This window comes from Microcebus murinus, chromosome 16 (genome assembly GCF_040939455.1).
Source record: "Microcebus murinus isolate Inina chromosome 16, M.murinus_Inina_mat1.0, whole genome shotgun sequence".
In the NCBI taxonomy this organism is placed as follows: domain Eukaryota; kingdom Metazoa; phylum Chordata; class Mammalia; order Primates; family Cheirogaleidae; genus Microcebus; species Microcebus murinus.
In genome coordinates, this window is record NC_134119.1 from 42,546,557 (window position 1) to 42,573,710 (window position 27,154).

General features: G+C 42.4%; 1 protein-coding gene across 3 annotated transcripts in view; it reads left to right on the forward strand.

Moving 5' to 3' along the window:
• The window catches only part of RIN2 (Ras and Rab interactor 2), a 213,742-nt gene that overhangs the window by 14,607 nt on the left and 171,981 nt on the right, over positions 1 to 27,154 (forward strand). The gene's annotated exons all lie outside the window — the stretch shown is intronic.

Below are 27,154 nucleotides of genomic sequence, written 5' to 3' on the forward strand. Positions count from 1 at the left end.
GGGATTGCTGGACAGGACTGGATGACAGAGGGGTGTAAAGAACTCAACACAGCCCTACCCTGATTTGTGTTTCCAAAGGAAGTGGGATAGATAGGAATGTGGGCTGGGCACACTGCGGTTTCTTAGAGCAGCACGTGATAAAAGCAATATTTCTACAACTATAGGAGAAGTGGGAAAAAGATCAAGTCTCTGACTGAGACTGCAGATGATGCAAGAGGAATATTTCACTGGGACAAGCCATGCATCTCCCTTGTCTCCTGCCACCGTGGCACATGAATTGAAAATGCCTATAGAAAATCATTCACATTCTAGAAAAGGTCAGGAGACAGTGAGACCCATGCATTCTCTCATCAGATTACAATTGTGTACCAACTAGATGGTCCGGCACTGAGTGGGTAGGGTGCCCACTTTTGCACTTCCCTGACTCTCCGTGGCTATGGCTCTGTTCCAAGCCATTGTCCCTCTCATGGAGAGGATCACAGGATTTTGGGTTACAAAGATCACCCTGACTGCTGACTACAGACAAGAGTTTAGAAGTGGAGCAAGAGTGGCGAGACCAGATAGGAGAAGACTATGATCATTCAGAGAGTGGTGCTGGGCTGTAAGGAAGAAGTAGAGGCAAAATTTGGAGAACGACCCAGCAAAGCTGTGGTGAGTTTGAGGTGAGGAATGCAAGAGCTGCACCGAAGATGGCCCATCACTGACCACCTGTGTTCATGGAGGTGCCATTGAAGGAGATGGTACGTCTGGGAAGAAAAGAAGGCTTGACAATCGAGTTCCATTTTTTATACGTTAAGTTTGATGAGCCTGTGAGAACCCAAGGAGTTGTGGAGGAGGCTAGCTCCAAAGATCTGGAGCTCCCAGGAGGGCTTTGGGCTACAATATATAGGTAGCAGTTTTCAGTATATATAAAGCCAGAGGAGGATGAAATTGCCTAAGTAAAGGGTAAGGAGATGTTGTCTTGGGGTTAATTCATGTAGCACAATGCTAATAAGTGCAGAATTTTATATTGCCAGATGTGGCACCCAAAGTCTGTTGAAAACCTGGCAATTAAGGAGTTGGCTGCTGGTTCATTTCACTGGGTTGCATATCTCCCCTAAAAACAGAGCCCCCTTTGCAGTTGGTATTTAGGACATTAGCACCTGGCTCCCTGCAGTGCAGAGGGTTTCTGAGTCTGGCCTTTTGAGTTTGGGGCTGAGGACACCACTTGATGTCGGGGAGAAACTGTAGATTGCGTGCTGAGAGATGAGATCACTGGTGGTCATCATGAACTCTAGTATCTGTTGAGTAAATGTGTGTGTGTCACTCCTATGCTTGACATGGTCCATGGGCTATCTTATGAAATACTCATATCAAAACCTTGAAGTTGCTCTCTAAAACAGTCTCAGAGAACATAAGTAACTTGCTTGATGTTAATCAGTGGTAGAACAATGCTTGGACTCAGCTGTGTCCATTGACAGAGCCCAAATTCGTAAGTGCCAAGCTCTGCCATTTCCCCAGAAGTGAGCAGTCTAAGGAACATACATACTGTTCCATGACCCTCCGTTGTTGAGCTGAGTGTGGGACTCAGTGTTCATCCTCCACGGGCTGTCCCAGCCTCCCACTCAACTCCAGCCACACCTGTAGAGAAATGCCCAGGAAATCTGATTTTATAGTTTCCCTCTGAAATAGAAGTATTATTACTAACAAATAGTTCTGTGATGCTTACAGTTCATTAGAGACTTTCCCTGGCATCCTCTGGTCTCCATCCTTCGTGTGCCGTAAGGTCTACCATTCGCTTCTTTTCAGTTCATTGACAAATAAGAAAGAAGTTAGGGAGGGAGGTTGGTGCCTTTAGGGGTGGGTCCCTCCAGGAGGGAATGTTTTTGATCCTGGCCAAGTGTTGGGTTTTTTTAATGCAGGACTTTTAGAAGGGCTGTATGCTGAGAAACTGGGGACACAGGGGGAGGACCCAGGGGAGCACCTCGACATCCCAGGCTGTAAGCCCTTGATCCCTCTCCCTCCTCACCCCACCAGGCCCCTTCTGCTTCTGGCTGACCTGCCCCACTGGGGTCTTTGCTCCAGTCCCCCCAGAATGGGACCAGAGGTCCCACTGTGGGGAGTGGAGCCGGGGCTGGGGTAACCCCCAACTCGTTTATGAAAGCAAATGGAATTTTAGAACCTCAGGTCTGCATTCTTCATGCATTTCCCCTCTGCACCAGGAGATTAAAACATCATAGTCCAGTTTCTATGCAACTGCACCACAAGGATTTAACAGGCTTTTATAAATTGTTGGTTAGACCTGATGTCCACATTGCCTAATGGTTCCAGGAAATGACCATTTAAACTAATCTTTCAAGTAAACTGGGGCTATCTTTCCTCAGAGCAGACATATTCACCATGATTTTTCTCTAATTTTGTATAAGTTTCTGGATGACAATAGATTTTCCTTGTAGTAAATGGGGGATTTCCTGCTCCTGTGAAATCTTTAATTTCTCTGCTTTAGTTTTCATTCCACATAAAAAATACTGTGAATAAACAAACAAAATGCCCAAGCAGAGCAAAGGCCTGCTTTGTGGCATTCCTGGTTGTGTTGTTTTTGTTTTTTTTAATTTTGCTTTTTTTAAAAAGTCGAATTTAAAAAATTTTAAATATTAAAGAAAATTTGACTTTCTTAAAAGTCAAATTTTACTCATTTGGGAGCAAACAAAATGTAACTGACTTTTGGGAGGCTTTGAGTGTGTGATTACAATCAACACATGCTACAATCTACCATCTCACTTTTCTAGTGAGATTTTTCTCCAAATCTAAGGAAATTCTAAGAAAGACAAATAATGCTAGAAAAGCTATATATATATTTAGTGGGAAAAAAGAAAAAGCATGCCTTTGTTTGGAGTCCACCTGAATATATTTTCATCTGTTTCAGAAGGAAAAAATTAAGTCTTCTGATAAAGAAGAGAGAGTTTTAGAAATAAGGGTATTGCCCCTGGGCATTTATAAACCATCCTCATGATTCCTTGCCAAGTACTATAATAGAGGCAGAGTATTAGTGCTCAAACTAGGTGGTGAATTAAAGTTGCATGAGCATTTGCAGAGACAAAGAATTCAAGATAACAAAAAGACCCTAAAAAAATCAATGAATCATATCACCTAATTTTGCAGAAGGGGAGACAATCCTAGAAAAGTCAGATTATGTGCCCAAGTCCTTGTACCCAGCACACTTACCCTTTGGGGACTCTAAGCTGTGTGGGAAGTATTATGGCAGGAACTTTACCCACTTTACTTCACTCAAGTCTCCCCATACAGTTTTGTGAGGTAAGTGCCTTGATCCCCACTTTATAGATGGGTAGACAAAGGCTCTGAGAAGTTAAGTGAACCGGTCCCAAGGCATAAATGTAGCAAGCAGTTCTATAGCCAGGATTTGAAACCAGGAGTGGTTGATTGCAAAACCCAGTGTAGACTTTTCATGCTACATCTGCAAAACAGGCTGATTCTTAGCTTTGGTCAGATGCTGGGCTGACCCTTTGGGGCGAGGGACCAAGGTGTGACCTAGCCCCAGCAGCCAGTACTTGGGTCACACCAAGCAATGAGGTGGTGGGCTGAGAACACTTGGAGGAAGGGCATTGGGGTTCAGGGCCCTCAGAGGGACCCTTAGGGTACAGAGAAGGGAACCGAGGCCAGAGAAGCCACTTGAATAGCCTTACTAGTGTCTAGGATTGTGTTCCATGCCTCCTGACTTTTCTATGACTCCTGGAGTTCCACTTCTCCGCTTCCTCACAGCCAAAAACTAGCAGTGGAAAATCTGCATCTTAACTTGAGTAGAGTCTGGACTGGGAATATCACAAAGACAAAAGGTTGAAATGTCCATAAGAAAATTATAAGTAACTTAAAAGAGAAAATAGAGCCATGTGGCTGATCCAGCGAGGATGCTAATGAGAATGTTTGGGAGGATCCATCCTCTTAGATCACCACAAAGCCATGAGAAGGAGACCGAGCCATTTTCTCTGCAATTCTGGGTGAAGCTCTGACAGTCGTCTCAGTGAGGGGATCCTGGGGTATCTGATTTCTGGCTCAATTCTCACCTAAATCCACCCAGTTCTGCACAGCAAATGCCTATCCTGCATATCAAAACGAGACCAGGCATTCAAGCCCAGATAAAGAAATCTTTATGATAATTAATAATAGTAGTTAATATTTATTAAGTGCTAGCATGCAGCAGGTGCTAAGAGAAGTGCTCTTCTCTGGGCTGGGATCTGGGCTGGGCTTGCCACAGAGATCATCTCACCTCATTCTTAAAGCGAAATCCTGAGGGTGGGGCGTTCTTATTATCCACAGTTCATGGGTCAGTGGAACTGAAGCTCAAAGGAGTATAACTAACTTGTTTGGGGTCCCAAGATGAGGGATATGGAAGCTGGGATTTGAATAAAGAATGAGGTCAATATTCCATGATCCATGTTGCCTCCCAGGATGAAAATCTAATTCATTCTAGTTACTCACATCATATTGTAACTAAGCAGAAAGCCTCAGTTACATGTCTCTAGACCCAATCATTAGAAATGCAAGTATTTTTATAAATGAATGCTTTGAAATTTCCTAAAATAAGAACTTTGGTGGTTATAAATCTAGCCATAGTATGGCTTTCAAAAGTATCACAGTCATTGCTTATAGAGTTAATGTGAGTAATTTGGTTTTTACTGGTACCAGCCTATTGTGTACCTCTAGGGAAAGAACACACCAAATCTTAGGTCTGCCCAAGTGTAGCAAAAGCAGCCTTTTTCTGGAAGTCAGGGTGTTTGCCTCTGAGCAATGTTATGGCTTCTGTAATAGTTGAGTCATTTCCTTTCCTTTCTGCTAGCACCTCATTAACAGATAATAGCTTTTATTTCTACTTATAAAGCCAGTATCCACTCACTGTACACAATATCAACAATTCAGAAAAATACAAAGACAAACATACAAAATACCAATGCCTCATTGATTCATCTCTTGGGCCAGAGTGTAATGTAGTTCAGATCATGAATTGTTCATGTGGAAGATATTTCTTGAGAAATTTAATTTATCATGCAGGCAGCTATATAATTGTAAGGCTGCATATGCCTAGAATTCCATTAAAAGGAACACATTAGAATGGCATGGAAGCAACCATGACCTGGGTTTGTTTGCAGAGACAGCTTCCCATAATGGTCATACATTGGTAGGGTTTGAAGAAGCAATGACTCCCTTCCATTCTCGGGTGAGATGTCACATCCTCTGCCATCCTCTGAGATCTGGGTGTAGTAAACGTCTCTGAGAGTAGAACAAGCCAAGTATAAATCGGGGGTATCTCCATGATACCTCCTGCGAGCCAGCGTGGTGTGAGTGCACAGTGCTCAAGGCCCCAGCTGGTGCTGAGACGAAAGGATGGGTGGAGCAGTGGGACAGCGTGGTGACTAAAAGCACAAGACCTCTGTTCCAACCCTGGTCACTCCACGTACTAGCTGTGGATCTCTGGGCAGACTAATTAACCTCTCTGAGCCTCAGTTCCTTCATATGTAAAATGGAGAGAAGAATAGCACCTGTGATAAAGGAGATTGAAGGAGTTATGCTTGTACAGTACTTAAATTTGATTGGCATGGGGTGTGCACGCAGCGATTGCTCTTGTGATTTTTACATGCAATGAGGTCAGTAACAGAGGTCCTGAACGGGGAGGCAGGGCCTGTGTTTATTGTTCCTCAGGGCTTCTAGTGATGGAGAGGTGGAAGAGTGGCTGCGGCCTGGCTGGGTGGTTGCATTTGTCAGGAGAAACCAGCAAATAAACCCCACACTTCGCACATGAAGCTGTATGTGCAGCCGGTGAGGGTTGGGTGGCTCTTCTCTCAGAAACCCAGGCTGCTCCATCTTGGAGCATGTCACCCGGAACATAGTGTTGACAAGGTCATTGCAGAAGGGGAGAGAGGGCTAGAGACACATGAGTTGGTTTTAAATGCCATGTCTGGGGGTGACATAGATCACTTCCACCCATGTTTTACTGGCCCAAACCCCATCACATAGACCACCCCCCTCCCAACGCAGGAACACCTGGGAAGTTGGAGATGTGTGCAGGTGCTCAGCCAGCAGCCGTGGCTTCTGCGACAGTGGCTGCCGCGTTGTGAGTAGTGACATGGAGATCGCTTATTATTGCCAAGAGAGAGAACGTTGACAATGACTTAGAAGTGGGTGGCTTTCTGGAAGTTAAGGAAACTCCTTGTGTCGTGGCTTTTGGGATCTGTTTAGAAAATTAGCAGTGTCACATCACCCAGGAAATGTCACATCTGCATCTCCTTTACCGTGCTTTCATGAGAGAGGCAAAGACCTATGCAAAAAACTATACTGCTTTTTTTCTTTTCCTCCAAGAAAAGCATTCCAAGGTATTCCTATGTGGCCAATCTTCATTACTTCAATCTGCAACCCTGTGCTTGCAATTGTAATGCTCCCTGTAGCTAAGGATGCAAAACCTAAAACATACGTATTGAGATGCCCTGCATCATCGGAGAAAGGTTACGTTTCCCATGATGGGCTGGGTACTAAGGTAGGGTGATTTGGAATACATTTTAAATACCCCCCTATAAGAAAAATCTGCTTATTTGAGGTCTTAATGCCTAGATGGCGAATCTTTCCTTATCTGGGCTTGGCACATGACCAGAATCCTAAGCCCCATATCAGACAAGCAGGATGGAGAATTAAAGGAGAATAACGCATACGATATTTAATGGATTGATCACACTAGATTGGTCTACCTCTCCCACTAAAACCCTTGAGGGAAGAAGGATCCAAGCCTATCTCTTCCGTGCTGTGTTCCTAGCACCTAACCCAATGTCAGCCAAGAAATATGTATTTAAAAATGTTGATTATTTAAATTTTATTACTATATAACAAAGTTGTTTAAAAAAATAACTGTTGATTTAATTAACTGATCGCCCCTCAAATTGGAAAAAGCAACGATTCTGCCTATAAATGTTCATCTTTTTCTTGTGTGTTCTAAATGCCTCCCTTGCTCTCACTTGGCGTGAACCAAACTCATCAGCTTTGCGTGTCCATCTGTCCTCTTCCAAAGCATGCCCAGGTTGATGGGTCTCCTGTCTTCATCATTAAGGTATTTCCTACTTGGTGCACAGATTTATTTACTTCTTGGCCACTCAACAGATATTTAGTGTGACGCCCTGCCTGCCTGGATGCTGGGATGGGAGGGAGACTGGTGTGCCTGCCAGCTTTGTGATGACAACATGTGGCAGCTCCACATACGACAGCTGCTTCAATATGCGACCCCATCCAGGAATTTAAAGAGTGGCCCTGGTGGTCATTGGTGGGTTTTCTAGAATCCCACACGGTAGCAGTAGGAGGGAGTCTGTAGAATCCAGCTCTCCTGTCCGTCCTGGTGGTCGTGTTGCTCTAGCAGATCATAACCCAACAAATATTTCTATCACATTAGAGTCATAACCAGAAAAACCTTCTGTGTTTAAGAGGGTTTACATTCATGTGGTTTTCTCAAACTAAATTCCTCCTCACTCATTCATTCATTCCCGAAACATTTTTGGAGAAGTTTCTGTGTCCACAGGCCTTTGCCATGGACTGTGACAGGTCTGCCCACCACGTCCCCTTTAAATCCCAAGCATGGCCACACCAGGGGTTCTCTGCATACTTCCAATCGGACCTTCCCATTAGCTTCCCTGGACCTCCAGGTCCGTGAGCATCACATCTAAGGCCTCCCCTGGTCCCTGTTCATCTGGGGGACCCAGTTTGGGGCATCTTCCTGCCTCTGACCTGGGAGATTCCTGTCCAGGCAGAGGTGCTGGGAGGCTGGGGAGCTGTCTTAGTCTGAGTGCCCCCAGAAACAGGCTCTGAACGAGGATTGGAATGCAAATAGTTGATTGAAGGGCAGGGGCGATCCCAGAAAGCCCCTCCATAGGGGAGTGGGGACCCGAGGCAGGCAGCAGTATGGGGGACGTTATCAGTCATTTGCCCTGTAGATAGCTAGAGCTTAATCCTACAGGACAGCTGGCTCAGCTACCGCCAGGGGCGGAGGGGAGGAGGGTGAGGGGCCAGGTCTTCATGTGCTACTTCAGTCAGTCACAGGTTAAGGGCTGCTGGCGGTCGGGGGTCGATTCCCAGCACTTTAGGCCTCTTCCTGGATAAAAAAAAAAACCCTCCAAAAGCCAGAGGAACCCCTGGCAGAGAGATGCCCATGCTGGCAGTATGGGGTCGGGCAGGTTAGAGCCAGAGGTGGGGCTTGGGCAGCACTGGCACGTGGCTCTGCTGGAAACCGGCGGGTCACCTGTTTCAGAGGCAACTGGCAAATCAGGCGTGGCTTTTCCAGTAACTCCTACAACCTGTGATTTCAATCAGGATGATGGGTGCTATCAAGAGTGCTGTGCTCTGGCTGCTGGTGTCCGGCAGGAGGCTTGCCTCTTTGGGTGGTGGCTGATGACAAGTAAGAATTTTAGCTTCAGCTGTGGGGTCACAGCTGTGTGTGTGTGTGTGCCTGTGTGTGTGTGTGTGTGTGTGTGTATGCATGATAGTTATTACAAAGGTCTCCTTGTTTAAAAAGTCACATATACTGTTTTACTTAGACATGATTGTATTGTGAAGAGTAAATAGGTTTGGGTAAAATTGATATTTTTTTACTTCAGCATATTATGGGGGTACAAATGTTAAGGTTACGTATATTGCCCATGCCCCCCTGTCCCTTCGAGTCAGAGCTTCAAGCGTGACCATCCCCCAAACAATGCACATCTCGCTCATTATGTTTGTATATACCCATCCCCTCCTCCCCACTCCCACCTGCCCGACACCCGATAAAAATGGATATTTTTAACGTAGTAAATGGCACTATTATTTAAACATAGAGACCTCTGAGATGCGGTAGAATAATGGTGCTTGCCCAGATCCAAATCTCTTCCCATACCTTAAAAGAAGCCACCCAAAGCAACAAATAGAGCAAATTAAGCCACTGTTTACACAAGCCCTCCAGATTACTAAGAGACAGAATCCCACAGACTTCCAATTCCCAGTAAAGTAGCGAGAGAAGCACGCAGGCCCAGCCAGGCAGGCTCTGGGGCCCACCCCTGCGGGGACAGCTGGGTGCAAACCGCGGAGGACAGGGGGGAGAAGGACAGGAGCCCGCAGAGGCAAAGGGAATAAAACTAAGCGTCCTGCATAGATCAAAGATAATCACAAAAATCACAAAGCTTGCACCCCCCTCTCCAAGAGGATGCACTTATTTAGACAATAAAGAAATTACACTCCACCACGTCAACGGTAGAGGGCGCATTTGAATCAGGAAACCCATGCGCCGTCCCTGGTCTGCACCAACTCTCACCTCAGGTCCAGGAAACAAAATATATCACAAAAGGAGCCAGAAGCGGCAGACAACGTGCAAACAAAGCTACAATCAGAAGAAAACAAGATCTGAGAATCAAAGCATTTCAGCTAATGAATGTTCTCACCCCTTCTAAACACACACGTACACACATCGCAAAACAGAAGAAAACTGTAATACCATGTTCCAAAATTAATTAAATATCCTAAGATAAGTATCTTCATATATAAGAAAAATCTCAATCTTTTATCAAAAATTCAAAAAACCAGAATTAGAATGGACAAAACTCCGGAAGATGTGAAATGAGAGCTGGCTGTATTCTGGAGAGGAAATGAAGAAATTCATTTTGCAGATACTCCTGTTGCCAGCAAGGATGGCCCACATCCCTGCAGTTGGACAGCGGTCGAACCAATAACCTGGCACCTATTGTCTCTTGCTTTTTCCCATCCGCAGGCCTGTCCTTCCTAAGTTCCAGCCCAAGGCGAGTGAGCATTTCTTACACATAAGCATCCTGACTCTTCCAATGGGAAACATTTTGTAAGGCTGATCTTGGTGATAATTTTATTTGCCAATTTCTCTACTAAATGAGACTGTAGGAAATACCCAAATACTTTCCCAGGGCGAATCAAGTGGAACTTGTTGAATAGATTAAACTTTCCAAAAAGAGCTTCATTGTCTTTGATAATATGTCAAAATTTCAGAGATGTTTCCAAATTGTAGGGAATGACTACAATAAATTATGGTGAATTTTATAATTGAAAAAGTAATTTTCATACATTATATTTATCATTAAAGTTGTATATTAGCCAAAGAACACATGAAATAGGTTTTTTTTTTCCCTGCCTCTGTGTGACCAGCTTAGAAATGCTTTGCCTGGGTTTATATATTTGAAAAATAAGTGTGGCAATGGCTTCCTTATATGTGATATTTGCAGTGCATTGCTAACTTCAGACTGTGGGACAGATAGTATTTTTCTAAAGATGGCCACAACAGCATGTTCTTCTAGCCCATCCCACATGTTCTTCTAGCCACCACCCCCACTAAGAGATAAAGTCTAATCCCTTCCCCTGGAATCTGGGTGGGATTGTTTCTCACTTACAACCAATAGAATGTGGCAGAAATAATACTGCATTACTTCTGAAGATAAGTTGGAAAGGAAAAGGGAAAAGGGAATGCAATTTGTACGTTGCTCTCTGCTGCATTCTTGCTGGAGCTCTGAGCTGCCAGACAGACAGTTAGACCGTCTGAGGCTGCCATGCTGTGAGAAAGCCCAAACTAGCCCATGCAAAAAGACCATATGACAAATCCCTGAAACTACAAGAAGAGAGAGATGCCCCACCATTCTCTAGCTGTTCCAGCTGCCCTACCACTACCCCTTTTGTTCCAGTTGCAGATACCGCCTGGCTGCAATTACATTTGAGACTCTCAGCCAAAACTACCCAGCCAAGGCCTTCCTGCATTCCAGAGCCTCAGATACAATAGCAGTAATAAAATGATTATTGTTTTAAGCTACTGAATCTTGCAGTGATTTGTTATATAGCGATAGTTAACTAGGGTGAATGAAGCCACAGGAATAAGTACTATTTCTAGAGAAGTAATAATAACTATGCCTAATATCTTTTGTGGTTATTTTATTCTGGATAATTTTTAAAAGGGAAATTGATAAAGCAGAACATGCCTCTTTAGAGAAGAATTATGTTCCTTTCTAGATTTCACTTATAAATTAACCTTTCTAGTGGAAAAGAATTGAGTTGTGTTCAGATGATTTTCTTTTCTTTTTTCTTTCTCTTTTTTTCTTTTTTGTAGTTGCAAACCTTTAAATATCTATTGCTTTTGGCAAAAGGAAATGATGGGACAGGTTGATTGAGAGAGCTGTTTACTTTGTGCCTGGTGGGATAAAGCTAAAAAGATGCAGGAACTCAGAACATATCTGTGGCTCAGGGGTTTTTAATGAAGCCCAACATTGGGTAGCTTCCAAGCTGGCTATTTGGTAAGCAAACAGATCCAACTTTTAGGGTATAATAAAGTGACCTCAAATGGAGGGCTTGAGCAAGGAGCAAGCATTTCTGATGGCTAATGTTATGAAGTCAGGTGACCTGGGTTTGAATCCTACTCCCTCACTTACTGTGTGACCACTGGCAGTTAAATTGATCTCGTCTTGCCTCTGTTGCCTCTTCTATTGTTACAAGGGTTATTGTGAGGATTTAATTAAATAATACACATGAATGGCTTAATACAATGTCAAGCACATAGTGAGTACTAAATAAGTGGTATCTACTACTATGGTTATTATACGCTGTCTGGATTTTAAGCTCTAGATCCAGAGACCCAGATCTATTGAGGGGAAGATAAACTGTCCAGAGATTAAAATGTTTGACTCAGGTGCATGTTTGCTGGCTACCATGTTACTGCCCTGTGCAGTACACAGGACAATTCCAGATCTACTTAATCTGTCCAAGGCGATGGTCTTTCCCAATACAGGAGGACAGTTCCTCAACCAACAGTGTAAAGTACTTCACTCCCTTACTGAAAATCCCAAATAAATTATCAAGTTTCCATTGTAGAATTTAACATTTAAGTTAAAAATACCTAATCAGATCTCAGCAAATTAGGATTAAAAGGTCATCACTTTAATCTGATAAAGGGTATGTACAAGCCATATTTAATAGTGAAACACTTAATTGCTTTTACTCTGAGGTAGGGAACAAGACAAGCATGCCCTATCACTCTTATTTACTCTCACCTTGTATATCATCTATCACCCTATCACTTGTTGTTCAACATTGTATTGGTGGTCTTACCAGAGCACTAAGGTGAGAAAAAGAAATAAAAGTTATTAAAATTAGAAAATAAGAATGAAAATGGCCATTATTTAGGGTATTCAGGGGTTAGTATACTAGCAACAATTAGAAAATTAAATAGAAACATATAATTTGTAGTACCATAAAAAATTGAATATCCACGAATAAATTTAACAATAAATGTCCAAGATCACCTACCACACTGAAAACTACAAAACATTGAAAGAAATCAAAGAAAACCTAAATAAAGAGAAGGATATACCATGTTCATGGATTGGAATACTCATTATTTTAAAGATGTCAGTTCTGCCCAAAATGTCCTATAGATTCATTAAAATTCCAATTACAGTCCCAGCAGAGTTTTTTTTTCTGTATAAATTGACAAGTTTATTCTAAAATTTAGATAGAAATGAAAAGTAATTATCACATCCAAGGCAACATTTAAGAACAACAAAAAATCTGGAGAACATCACCAATTATCAAGACTTATTGTAAAGCTAAATAAGACTGTGGCATGAGGGCTAGGCTTGGTGGCTCACACCTGTAATCCTAGCACTCTGGCAGGCTGAGGTGGGGGGGGGTCACTTGAGATCAGGAGTTGGAGACCAACCTGAGCAAAAGCAAGACCCTGTCTCTACTAAAAATAGAAAAAATTTGTCAGATGTGGTAGTGTATACCTGTAGTTCCAGCTACTCGGGAGGCTAAGGCAGGATTGCTTGAGCCCAGGAGCTTGAGCCTGCAGTGAGCTATGATGATGCCACTGCACTCCAGTCCATGCAACAGAGCAAGACCCTGTCTCAAAACCCAAACAAACAAACAAAAGACTGTGGCATCAGAACAAGGTTAGACAAATAGATCAATGGAACAGAAGTGCAACTTGCAACAGAAGTGCAAATCCAGAGACAGACTTACAAGATATATGGTCATTTGACTTACCACAACTACAGTACAATTAAGTGAAGAGAGGATTTTCCATAAATGGCATTAGGTCAGCTGGAAATTCATAAGTGAAAAAAATGAAACTTGATTCCTATGCCATACACAAAAACTATTTCATGACAGATCAACTGTTAAAACTGAAACAATCAACCTTCTAGAAGAAAATATAAGAGAATGTCTTCATAATCTTGGGGCAGGCAAAGTTTTTTTTTTTTTTTTAAATAGCATTGTTCACCTAAGACTTGTGCACTTTACTGTATATTAGTTACAGTTAGTTGCAATTCAAGAAACATTGCATTGTATTCAATTCAAGGAACAATTGACTTGTCCCTTGTCTTTCATTATGTGACAATCTTAATTTTCTTCCTATTCCTTTTTGACTTCTCTATCTCCATTAGCTTCTTTTTGTACAATATTCTTTCTGCAGTTCGCTTATTTCCTGTTGCTACCATCTGTAATTTGGGCATCTTACCTATCTGTGGCTTCATCTGCCTGCTCTCTCTAGGTAGTTCTTTATCATACATCTGTTGCTCCAATCTGCTTCTTCATATGGGGTTCCAGGACTGACATCCAGCTGTGGTCTAGTTCCCCATGATGAGCTTCCATCCTCTCTGTAACATCCCTCCGAGTTGTTGTCTGGTCTGTGCTTTAATATCTTTAATGAGAAAGAAATCACCCCCCACCCCAAAATGCTATCCGGAAATTCTTTACTTTGAGTTGCAATTTGCCGTCTAGTTTCTGTCCTTGGTTCTACATCTACCTCTTAGATGTTCCTGGTCAAGTCTAATTCTACTTTCACGTGACAGAGGGAGCCCTCCCTGCTTTTTCTTTTCTCCAAGCCAACAAATTGAGGCTCCTTCAAACACTTTCCCCTAAATGTAGTCACATACTTCACTTCTATCCTCTTCTGGACAGGCCCCAATTTTATCATGTTCCTGTCAAAATGCAGCTCCCAGAATTAAACAGGAGGCTTAAGGGTGCTCCAGCTTCTGTAGACCATTGCCTGCCTCATTGCCGCCATGTTATCTTCTGGACATAGAGTTATCCATTTGTCTCTGGCAAACTGCCTGTTAGGTTTCTTAATCTGGATGTCCCCAGGAGCCTCATACTCAGCTTACCCAAAAATGCAGTAATCATATACCCACTGACACCAGCGGCTCCCATAGTCTCGCCCAGGCCCTCAGGTCACGTTGCCTGCTTCCCACTCAGGCAACTTGGTCCAACCCCTCTTCATCACAGGGCAGCTATTACACCACTCCTCCTGCATTCTCTCCTTGTGGATGTAGGCTTGGGTGGGAAGGACTTTTTATCCTGATATGGAATTATCCATTTATTCCTGTTAACTTTTCAATCAATGTACCATTCAAGTTAGACTCAACTTATCTAAAAATAGAATAATCATTCACCGTGCACACCAGTTACTCCTGTCAACTTCCCTATCCTCTGGGTGGCCATATCTGCCCCTTCTTCCTCATGTCTAGCACTTTTGTTCCCAGTTCAAGCCCATAGTTCATGTGTCCATGACCTACCCAAGTGGTCCTTCCACCTCCAGCACCTATTCCCGCCTCAGAGATCATCAGTGGCTCCCATGGGTTTGCATTGTATAACAGAAACCTTCCCTTAGTCCAGGCCCCTACCTGGCCGGCTTTTCCACATTAATTCTCAGTTTCCCCAGGGCCACTGGGATTCTAATGCTTGTACCTTGGCGCAGCTGCTTTTGGCCACGTGGTTCTGTCTAAACTAAAATGCCTTTCCCTACACTCCCCTGGTGGAACTGCACCCATCCTCCACATCTCTTTCAGATGGACCCCATCTGAACACAGGACCCCATTATATGTCCCTGCAGTGTCCCTCTTAGACCTTGATCCAAATCAACAAGTGGTTGTTAAACTGAATAAACAAATGAATCATTAATACTTGTCCCATTTCTTTAATCAGCAAAATTTAATTAGAAATCATTGAAAAATTACCACAAAGATATATGTATTCCTAGGAGCACTGGTCATTCCTGAAGATAAGAAGAGGTGTAATAGTAAATGGTGAAAGTATTTATTTGAGAAAAGGACTCAAATACGATCTTGGGGATTTTAATCTCACATATTTAAGATAGGCCCAAAGAATCTAAACTAATCTAAGTGCTAAGGTTTAGATAGTTTAAGGTCAACAAATTCTTAACTTGTTTTTTGAAAGAAAACATGCCAGGGTAAAAGATGATCCACCAGGAGAGGAGATGTGCTTCTCACCTCAAATATTATAGGACAGAAGTGAGAAAACTTCACTGTCACGACAACCTGGTTTCTGAGGGAGATACAGAGATCATTTCTTGAGAAGGTATAACCAAGAAGTCCATTTTAGAATAATCTAAAGTAAACTAAATTTTCTTCATTATACAAAAGCCTTTGGAAAGGGAATTAAAAGTATAACAAATTTAAATACTTATTTTTCATAGGTACTATAATTGCCTTTACCAAAAATAAATTATTCCTTGGGATAAGTATTCCTAGAACTATTAACAGGAGTTGTTTTATAAAGGAAGTGCTAATATCCTCATACAGACATCAGCTTTTGGATGCCTGGTTATCAGTATAACCAGGATCTTAATTCTGCTTGTATTGCGCCCCTTGCAGACAGCAAATAGATGAAGGACAGAGAGTCTTCTAAACTTACCTGAAATGCTCATGTTTTGGAATTCCCCATAGTTATGGTCTTCATTCCTTTCATGATTTTGAAATGGCAATATGTATTTCCTTCTCTCCCTGCCCGTTCCAGTTTCTTCTCAGGCAGTTTTCTATGGTTGGAGGTCAGGGGCACATGGCCAGAGAAGTTGACAAGGTCAAGTTGATAGTATGAGCTGAAAGAGAGAGGAATCAATCTTTGCAGACAGAGGACCCACCCTAGGAAACCTCCCGAGGGGAAGCCTACCAGGGAAAATTATACTTCCAGCCGGCTTGGCTTTGCTTTTCAGATCCTACCTGTTCACAATGGTCTCTCTCATCAGTTCACCCAATTCCCACCTCAACTGCAAAAATCTACCATTTTTTCAAAGGTGATGAGAGAAGAGCATTCAGCTATGTCACATGCATTACATTAATCAAATATTGACTGAGGCCTCAGAGTGTCATTTCCCATGAAGATTTTTTTTTTTTTTTTTTTTTTTTTTTGAGACAGAGTCTCGCTTTGTTGCCCAGGCTAGAGTGAGTGCCGTGGCGTCAGCCTAGCTCATAGCAACCTCAAACTCCTGGGCTCAAGTGATCCTTCTGCCTCAGCCTCCCGGGTAGCTGGGACTACAGGCATGTGCCACCATGCCCGGCTAATTTTTTATATATATATCAGTTGGCCAATTAATTTCTTTCTATTTATAGTAGAGACGGGGTCTCACTCTTGCTCAGGCTGGTTTCGAACTCCTGACCTTGAGCAATCCGCCCGCCTCGGCCTCCCAAGAGCTAGGATTACAGGCGTGAGCCACAGCGCCCGGCCCCCATGAAGATTTAATAAGGGAAGAACCCATCTTGGTGGCCAGAGTATATCTTGTAGGTGAGACAAGTATCAAAGTAGTGGCGATGCAAGGTAACGAGCTCTAGGTGCCGTGGACAGATGCATTGACCAGATGTATGACATGAATGCAGGGTGGGCTCACAGGAGTACCTGCAGGTGGGGACTTACAGAGCCTTGGGGAGTGATGGCAAGAGCCACCACAGGGGTTAAAGGTGGGGGCAGTGTGATTGACAAACTAAAGATGAATCTGGGCTTTGCCACTGACTAGCTCATGGCATTCGCCAGGTCACCTCACCTCTTCCGGCTAAGAAATGAGAATATAGTACTACCCACTTTGTAGGCTGCTGTGGCGTTTTGGGGAGAAGAGTGCTCAGCACAATGCCTGGTGGGGAATCACATCTTAACAAATGCCAGCAATTGCCTAGTATTTCTTGAGATGGATCTTAAAGGATGGACAGGATGGTGACAGGAGGGGGCAACAGAGGGTAAAGTGTTTAAGGCTAAGCAGCTACGTGTGTGTGTGTATGTGTGTGTGTGTGTGTGTGTGTGTGTGTCTTGAGAATATAGCAAATACACTAGCCCAGCCAAGGGATATTGCTGACCAGCAAGGCTTTGGAGACTATTCTATAGTGCAGCTCTGTCCAATACAAAGTTATTTTCCAATGTTCTTCTTGCTATTGATTCCTAGTTTTATTCCATTGTGGTCAGAGAAAATACTTGGTATGATTCCAGTTTTAATTTTTTGAGACTTGTTTTGTGGCCTGACATGTGGTCTATTCTTGAGAATGATCCATGAGCTGAGGAGAAGAATGTGTTATTCTGCAGCTGTTGGACGAGATGTTCTGACGATATCAATTAGGTCCATTTGGTCTCTAGTGCAGATTAAGGCCAATGTTTCATTGTTGATTTTCTGCCTGGATGGCATGTCTAATGCTGAAAGTGGAGTGTGAGGTCTCCACTGATTATTGTACTGGGCTCTATCTCTCTCTTTAGCTCTGATGATGTTGGCTTTATATATCTGGATACTCCAGTGTTGGGTGTGTATATATTTAGAATTTATATCCTCTTATTGAGTTGACCCCTTTATCATTATATAATGACCTCCTTCGTCTCTTTATACAGGTTTTGTCTTGAAATCTATTTTCTCTGACGGAAGTAGAACTACTCCTGCTCTTTTCTGGTTTTCATTTGCATGGAATATCTTTCTCCATCCCTTTATTTTCAGTCTGTGTGTGTCTTTATAGGTGAAGTGTGTTCTTGCAGACAACATACAATTGTTTTTTTGTTTTTTCTCCATTCAACCACTCTATGACTTTTGATTGGAGAGTTTAGTCCATTCACATTCAATGTTATTATTGATAGGGAAGGACTTACTTCTGCCATGTTGTCATTTGATTTCTGGTTTTGTAGTCCTCTCTTTCTTACTTTCTTCCTGTCTTCCTTTGCTAAAAGTGATTTTCTCTGGTAGTGTGTTTTAATCTCTTGCTTTTCACTTCAAAAAACCTTGTGTATCTGTGTACAACAGATACACAAGGTTTTTTGATTTGAGGTTACCATGAGGCTTGCAAAAACCATTTCATAACCAATTATTTTAAACATATGACAACTCTGCTTACAAACAAACAAGCAAAGAGAAATCTAACAGAAATTCTAACCTTTTAACTCCATCTCCCACCTTTTAACTTCTTGTTGTTTCCATCCATATCTTTTTATACTGTTTGTCTCTCAAGAAGTTTTTTTTTTTTTTTTTTTTTTTGAGACAGAGTCTCGCTTTGTTGCCCAGGCTAGAGTGAGTGCCGTGGCGTCAGCCTAGCTCACAGCAACCTCAAACTCCTGGGCTCCAGTGATCCTTCTGCCTCAGCCTCCCGGGTAGCTGGGACTACAGGCATGCACCACCATGCCCGGCTAATTTTTTTTTTTATATATATATCAGTTGGCCAATTAATTTCTTTCTATTTATAGTAGAGACGGGGTCTCGCTCTTGCTCAGGCTGGTTTTGAACTCCTGACCTTGAGCAATCCGCCCGCCTCGGCCTCCCAAGAGCTAGGATTACAGGCGTGAGCCACAGCGCCCGGCCAAGAAGTTATTTTTTATAGGTTTGTCTTTTAGTCTTCTTACTCAAGAAATAAGTGGTTTATATACCGAAATTACAGCAATAGAGTGTTCTATATTTGTGTAATCACCATTACCAGTGAGTTGTATACCATCGGATGATTTCTTATTGTTCATTAACATCTTTTTCTTTCAGAGTGAAGAACTCCTTTTAGCATTTCTCATATGACAGGTCTTGTATTGATGAAATCCCTCAACTTTTGTTTGTCCGGGGAAGTCTTTATTTCTTCTTCATGTTTGAAGGATATTTTTGGCAGGATATAATATTCTAGGGTTAAGGGTTTTTTTCGTTCAGCACTTTGAATATGTCATGCCTCTCTCTCCTGGCCTGTAAGGTTTCCACTGAGAAATATTCTGCCAGATGTATTGGGGCTCCTTTATATGTTATTTTTTCTTTCTTCCCTTAGGACCTTTTCTTTATTTATGACCTTTGGAAGCTTGATCATTAAATGCTTTGAAGTAGTCTTGTTTGGATTAAATCTGTTTGGTATTCTATGACCTTCTTGTACCTAAATATTGATATTTTTGTCTAGGTTTGGAAAGTTCTCTGTTGTCATTTCCTTGAATAATCTTTCTATCCTAATCTCTTTCTCTATCTCCTTTTTAAAGCTAATAACTCCTAGATTCGCTCTTTTGAGGCTATTTTCTAGATCTTGTAGGTATGCTTCATTCTTACTTAATATTTTTTTCTTCTCTTCTGTGTATTTTCAAATAGTTTGTCTTCAAGCTCACTTTCTTCTGCTTGGTCAATTCTACTGTTGAAAGACTCTGATGCATTTCTCAGTTTGTCGATTGAATTCTTAAGCTCTAGAATTTCTGCTTGGGTTTTTTCATTATTAAATTTATCTGATAGGCTTCTGAATTCCTTCTCTGGGTTGTCTTGCAGTTGTCGTGACAGTGTCTTCCCTCACTCTCTGTGCTGGGCTGCTGGAGTTGGGGGAGGAGTGGCATGGGCACTTCCTGGTGGCCACCAGCGCCAGGTCACACCTGAAGCCAGCCCAGTCTCACCCAGAGCCTGTGGTGCCTGTTGCCTGGCTACCTCTGATGTTTATTCAAAACCCAAGGGCTCTTTAGCCAGCATGTTGTGAATCCTGCCAGGACTGGGTCCTTCCCTTCAAGGCAGCATGTTTCCTTCTGGTCCAGGGCGGGTCCAGAAATGCCATCCAGGAAGTAAACCTTGGACTCAGGGACCGCAGGAGTCTGCTTAGTACTTTATTTTACTGTGGCTGCGCTGGTACCCAAATTGCAAAACAAAGTCATCTGAGCTCTTCCCTTTCTTGTCCTCAAGTGGAAGAAGACTCCCTGAGCTGGGCTGTCTGTAGCCGGGGGAAGGGTGACACAGGCACTGGCTTGGCCACCGCGGGTGATGTCTCACTGGGTCACATGCACTCCATGTCCACTGGCTCCGAGCCAGCACAGCCGCAAGCATTGCCCAAGGACTGCAGCCCCAGTGGCCCAGCTGCCTTACGAATTTAGTCCAGGCCCCAGGCTGCTCTTTGTCAGCCAGTGTTGGGGCTGGCGGGGACTTGGGTTTCGGAACCAGAGGATTTCCCTCTGGCCGGGCTGGTCAAAATGCTCCCTCTGTGGGCACCGGCAGAATTCTGCCCTGTGCCATGTTCCCCTGTGCTGGGGTGGCCCTGAGTTTCAGTGCAAAATCCCACAATCCCTCTCCCTCCCCAGGCACACAGAATCTTTCTCTACTAGGAGCTGGCACCGCACTGCCGGGGGATGCAGGGTGGCCTAGGCCATGCGGGACTGTCCTTCTGCTCTCTTCAAGTGCCTCTTTCCATGATGTAATGTTAAAACTGGGTAGTATGATCGCTCACCCGGTTTTTGGTTCTTCTGAAGGTTCTTGCTTGCATGAATACTTGTCGAATTAGTTGTTCACGTGGAGGGACGATCACTGGAGGTTTCTGTTCGGTCATCTTGCTCCCTAAGATTCTATCCAGTAGAAATATAATGTGAGCCACATTGTATGGAATTTGAAATATTTTGTAGTCACATCTTAAAGAGTTAAGATTAATAATAAAATTAATTTTAATAATATTTTATTCAATCCAATATACCAAAATATTTCAACATGTGATCAATATGAAAATTTATTCATTTTATTTAATATTAAGTCTTCAAAGTCTGGTGTGTATTTTATTTATTCTTTTTCTTTCTTTCTTATTTTTCTTGGACACAGAGGCTCACTCTGCGGCCCAGGCTGGAGTTGTGCAATCATAGATCACTGTAACCTCAAACTCCTAAGTTTAAGCAATCCTGCCTCAGCGTCTCAAGTAGCTGGGCCTACAGGCACATTGCCACCATACCCAGCTAATTTGTACATTTTTTGTAGTGGTAGGGGTCTCTCTACATTATCCATGCTGGTCTCAAACTCCTGGCCTCAAGTGATCTTCCCACCTTGGCCTCCCAAAGTGCTAGGATCATAGGCATGAACCACCATGACTGGCCCACCCTAGTGTGTATTCTCTGCTTACAACACATCCCTAGTCAGACTGGCCACGCTCAAGAGCTGAATAGCAACACAGGGCTAGTGGCTGCTGTATTGGATAGCTCAGCCGTTGAAGATCTTAACTCTGACAGCAGCATGGTTTTCTCTGAATGTTACTCTTTCTCTCCCTCCTCTCCCCCAGAGAGAGAGATGGCAATGCCTCTATCTAACACAATAATTTAAAGGAATAAAAAGAGAGATAAAAAATACTCCGGGGAACCTTCTTTCATAGCCAGTCTAATCCTGAGATTTTCACAAACAAAAGCTCAAAAAATTTCGATGGATACTGGAACATACTTTACCTGTTCCTGATTATATTAGCATAGATGCTCTGGAAATCTTGCAGCAAAGAAACCTGTTTTACTTTATATAACTCCACATTTTCCAATTTATTAGGATTGTGGAGCAATGTTGTAATACTTTCTAAGGCTGAGAATCCAGAGTTTGGTAGGAAAAGCTGTGGGAAAGGCTGGAGAAGTCTAGCTTTGGGTTCTCTGTGATAGCTACTGAGGCGTTACTAGGTAAAGTACTCATTGGAATCGGAATGGGAGAGAGAGCTCCTAGCTCCTAGCTGGCACAGTCAAGCTTAGCCTGAACCAACACCAGGAATGTGGTCCACTCATCATGACCATAACTTTGGCTGTATTTGATATCTAATGGAAATCAGTCAGATTGGTCATTGAATTTTTCAATATGTGAAGCTTGGGTACACAATAGTGGAATGAACCTAAACAGTTTTACCTTCTTTAAGAGAAGATCAGGGAAAATAATACACCCAAGACCAACATTAACAATTCGGAGAGTAGTACATTTCTGGTCACTGCGCACAGAATGGAAAAGAAGAGTTGTAGTTAGAGATAAACTCTACTAATAACAGCCTTTCAAAATGTCATCAAGCAAGATGCCTGCATGTGCAAACATTTGAAAATGTTTAATGACGCACAGTGATGGTGAACAACATGCGTATGAACCTTGTAGATGACTTTATCAACATATGTGGAAAAATGAGCAACTCCTTCTGTTTCCAGAGTTAACTACTGCTGTATTAAGAAAAGTTAAACCTACTTCCTATCTTGTTCTCTCCAACCTGCTTTTGCCTTGGGGGTTGTAATTTACAAATTTCTTTAGAAAGACTTCAGAGCTTCTCTTGAGAATAGTCACTCAATATTTCCCACAGTGCCTTGCACCTAATAGATGCTTAATCGACATTTTGTTTAATTAATGAGTAGTTCTGATCAACACAATCCCCCTTCGTAAATGTGGCTTTCCTCCACAGAGAAAGTAAGTTGAAACTTGAGATAATTTAAAATTCTCAAGGTTAGAAACACTTTCATAGCCTTTAGAGAAATTCTAGTTTGTTGAGAAACCAATGTAAGTTTGAAATGAATCTGCATTTCTCTTAGGAACACAACACTGTTAAAATTCGATAAGCCACTTAGAACAGATGCCCTTTGCCAGGAAAATGCTCCGGTGTATACATGCTGTGACGCTGACACAGGAAGGTCCACACGGCATCTCGAGTTGTTCTGCTGCTTAACCCTGGCTCGGGGAAGCCTCAGTCAGTCTGTTTTTCTTCTTAATATACAGTTATATTTTTCTTATATAAAAACACTGTTTTTAAGTGGATAGTATTTTAAGTTTCTATAGGTAAGATAGTATAACATACGTCATCAATATATATTCAGCGTAAGTTCAGTTTTGTGTCTTTTTCTTAAGATTATTTGGATTTGACTATTTCCCAAAGTCAAACCCCCCTTGGAAGTTGACTAATAGTATTTGCATGGTGAGCTTTTTTCCCTTGAGTCCTCAAAAGACTAAGTTTTAAATGCTGCTGCTACTGTAGCAACACTAATGAAAATTGGGTATTGTTACCGCCTCCTGTTCCCCTTTAAGCAAACGCCTTTCTCTATAAATGTGCTTTTTTTTTTTTGAGACAGAGTCTTACTCTGTTGCCTGGGCTACAGTGCCATGACGTCAGCCTAGCTCACAACAACCTGAAACTCCTGGGTTCAAGCAATCCTTCTGCCTCAGCCTCCCAAGTAGCTGGGACTACAGACATGTGCCACCATGCCCGGCTAATTTATATATATATTTTTTTTTTCGTTGTCCAGCTATTTTGTTTTTCTTCTATTTTTAGTAGAGACGGGGTCTAGCTCTTGCTCAGGCTGGTCTCAAACTCCCCAAAGTGCTAGGATTACAGGTGTGAGCCACCACGCCCAACCCTAAATGTGCTTTTTATCAGCCTCCCTAGAGTGCTATTGTGTTAAATCCAAGTGGGAAATATATGCCAGAATGCTACAACTCAGGCAACAAGTATTAATGCACATACCTATTTCATGCTTCATACAGTGTGATGCTCCATGCCCCGTGGGCAAAGGGAGAATTGAGACCATTGCCTCTGAACAACACACACCAAAACACCATTAAGCTCTCAGAGCTCTGTGTTTAAGGATCCACAAAGTAATCATTTAAAGATCTTTCAGATATGAAATAATAGTTAGTGGGCAAAGCATGACAAACACAGGCATGGATGTATACAAGAGGGGATGTATGTATGAGTTTGACGTTTTCTGTTTTGTAAAATGAAGGATTTGGCCTATAATAAAGATTTTCAAGGCCAGGCACAGCAGCTAACACCTGTAATCCTAACACTTCGGGAGGCTGAGGCAAGAGGTTGCTTGAGGCCAGGTGTTCAAGACCAGCCTGAGCAAAAGCAAGGCCCTGTCTCTACAAAAAGTAGAAAGATTAGTCAGGCATGGTGATATGCACCTGTAGTCCCAGCTATTCAGGAGACTGAGGCAGGAAGATTGCTTGAGCCCAGGAGTTTGAGGTGGTAGTGAGCTATGATGATACCATGGCACTCTAGCCAGGGTGACAGAGCAAGACCCTGTCTTTAAATAAATAAACACATAAGTATTTTCAAAATGAGCACCTAGAGGTATGGACTTACTCTCAGGGCTTCACATATTGTCTTTGGAATTTATGTTTTTATATCAAAGATAATAATTTAAAAGTAATTAAATTATATTCTGGGTTATTAAGAGCAGTGTTTTTCAAACTGTGGATCATGATTCCCTAGAGGCTTGTGACCTATTAAAGGGTGAAATTGGGCACATACAGAATTGTTTTAAATAAAAGTGAAGAGAACAGAAAATATAAGAGTGTATAGCTGGTAGTAAGAGCTAAGTATAATATCATCTTATAAAATGTTTGTTTGTTTTATACATATGTGCATGGATATGAATCATGATGTAAAATGTATTTATGACCGTGCACAGAAATCAAACAAGCTCAAAAGCCATTAATCAATAGATCACTGGTTCTCAACCTTCACTGCACATTTTGGAATCACCCACAGAGCATGGAAAATAGGGCTGCATGGGTCCCACCCTCTGAAATTCTGCTGTAATTCGTTTGGGATATACCCTGGGTTTGCAGCTATCTTAAAACTTCTCAGGTGTGTAGCCAGAACTGAAAACCCCTAAAGAGTTGAGCCTTGTGACCAAATTCTGCCAAGTATTATAATTTCAGTGCCTGCCTCTGGGCTTGAGTTTATTTAATTTGCCTCTGGATCAAGTTGTTCCACAAACTGGAATTGTTGCAATGAAGAAGGGGCAGAAAGAGGCTTACCACACACATAATGTTTTTGCCCCAGGTGAAGGTCAATGCAGTTTAGTGGGGGTGAATGAAAGAAAGTTTTGCAGTAGTACAAGTAGAGAAATGTAGTGGAAGGATTCAGAGAGAGAGAGCGGAAGAGCTTGGAATAATTTGAATCGTGTGAGCAATTCCACCTGCCCTTCCACTCAGTCCACACTCAGCATGCTGTGGGGCACTGAAGTTTGCTGTTTCTCCAGTTGTCTCTGTATATAGGGCCTCTGCGAGCCTCTCCACACAGTAGATTAGCTTTAAGGGTAATTTTTGATTTATTCTCTTATGTGAGCCCTTCCTGTCACAGACAATGCAACTCTACCATATTCATGCTGCAAGAATGACTTAGTTTCAGCAAAACATCATCCATTGCATTAACTGAGTTACTTTTTTTTTTTGAGACAGAGTCTCACTCTGTCACCCTGAGTATCAGGGTGTTATGGCATCAGCCTAGCTCACAGCATCCTCAAACTCCTGGGCATAAGCCATCCTTTGCCTCAGCCTCCTGAGTAGCTGGGACTACAGGCATGTGCCACCATGCCTGGCTAACTCTTTCTATATATTTTTAGTTGCCCAGCTAATTTCTTTCCTTTCTTTTTTTTTTTTTCAATGGAGACAGAGTCTCCCTCTTGCTCAGGCTGGTCTCAAACTCTTTGACCTCGAGCAATCCTCCCACCTTGGCCTCACAGAGTGCCAGGATTATAGGCGTGAGCCACCGCACCCAGCCAAACCGAGCTACTTTTAATTGCATTAGTTTACATTCATGTTCTTATGCAATTTCTGATTGTGCTTGGTTTTATAACTGTATAAGAACAAGGACATAGGTCATTTATACTTAGTTATTTTATTCACACATATTTATTGAATACTATCTTATAAACAATGCAGCAGAAGAAACACTAAAATTTCTGTCCCTTAAAAGAGTAATCTTACTTTACTCACTGGCTTCTTTTGCCCTGTGTGATTTGTGCTGCTCACCCTGAACACAGTGGGACTTTAAATTAAATCCAACATCTTATCTATCTATTAGTAAAGATTAGAAGAAATTGTGAAGTGATATAAATGGAGCTTAAAGTTTATTGGGATTATTTTTCAGTTGTCCTATCTGTGTGTGAAGTAAGAGTTCACAGAAAAATTTGGATTAAGAAGGAAAGTGAGGCCAGGAACAGTGGCTCATGCCTGTAATCCTAGCACTCTGGGAGGCTGAGGCAGGAGGATCATTTGAGCTCAGAAGTTCAAGACCAGCCTGAGCAAGAGCAAGACCCCGTCTCTACTAAAAATAGAAACAAATTAGCTGGACAACTAAAAATATACCAAAAAAATTAGCCAGGCATGGTGGTGCATGCCTGTAGTCCCAGCTACTTGGGAGGCTGAGGCAAGAGGATTGCTTGAGCCCAGGACTTTGAGGTTACTGTGAGCTAAGCTGATGCCACGGCACTCTAGCCCAGGCAAGAGAGTGAGACTCTGTATCAAAAAAAAGAAGGAAAGTGGATTTAAGTGATTCCTGAAAAGGGGTGATTATGATGGTGGTGGTGAACAGTACTGAGCATTTACTACGTAACCTGCAATGGGCCAACGATTTCCACGGATTATTTCACTTGATCTTTAGAACAACCCATGGAGATAGGTGGTGTTACAATCATCCCATTTCATACACCAGCAACCCAAGTTAAGTAGTTTGCCTGAGTGATTCAGCTGGGACTCAAGCCCAAATGTGTCCAGGCCTGAGAGCTGAATCTTCTCAAGTGTAAGAAGAAGGACAGGGGGGGATATTCCAGGCCAGAAACCTAACTCGGATCCAGACATGAAGGAAGGGATGTGTGTGTGTGTGTGTGTGTGTGTGTGTGTGTGTGTGTGTGTATGGAAGGGAACCAGGGGAGGTGCTGATGGAAAAACAGATGCCAGTTATAGAGCCTGACAGAGGAGTTGAGGCCATTAATTATTATGAAAACATTAGGAAAAAAAAACAAAACAAGATAATCTTCTTAGACTGATGTAGGGAGTTCAATAGGACAAGCAAGGAGAATGGAACAAGGGTTACTTGAGGATGGAACAAGCAAGGAGAATGAAGCACATGATAAACATTTATTTAGAAAAGAAACTCATACTCATGTGTGTGCATGTGTGTCTGTGTGTGTATAATTGAATATTCAAATTCACTGAAGCAATCTGGAAAGATATAATCCAAATTATAATGATGCCCACCTCTGCCAAGGGTATAGGTGTTAGTGGGGATGGTCAAAGGGAACTTGAACTTTGACCTAACATTTGCATTTTGTTTTCTTTGTTTGCAAGCAAGATGACTGCATTTATGTACTTAGGTAATTCAACACAGGGTATTGAAACAAA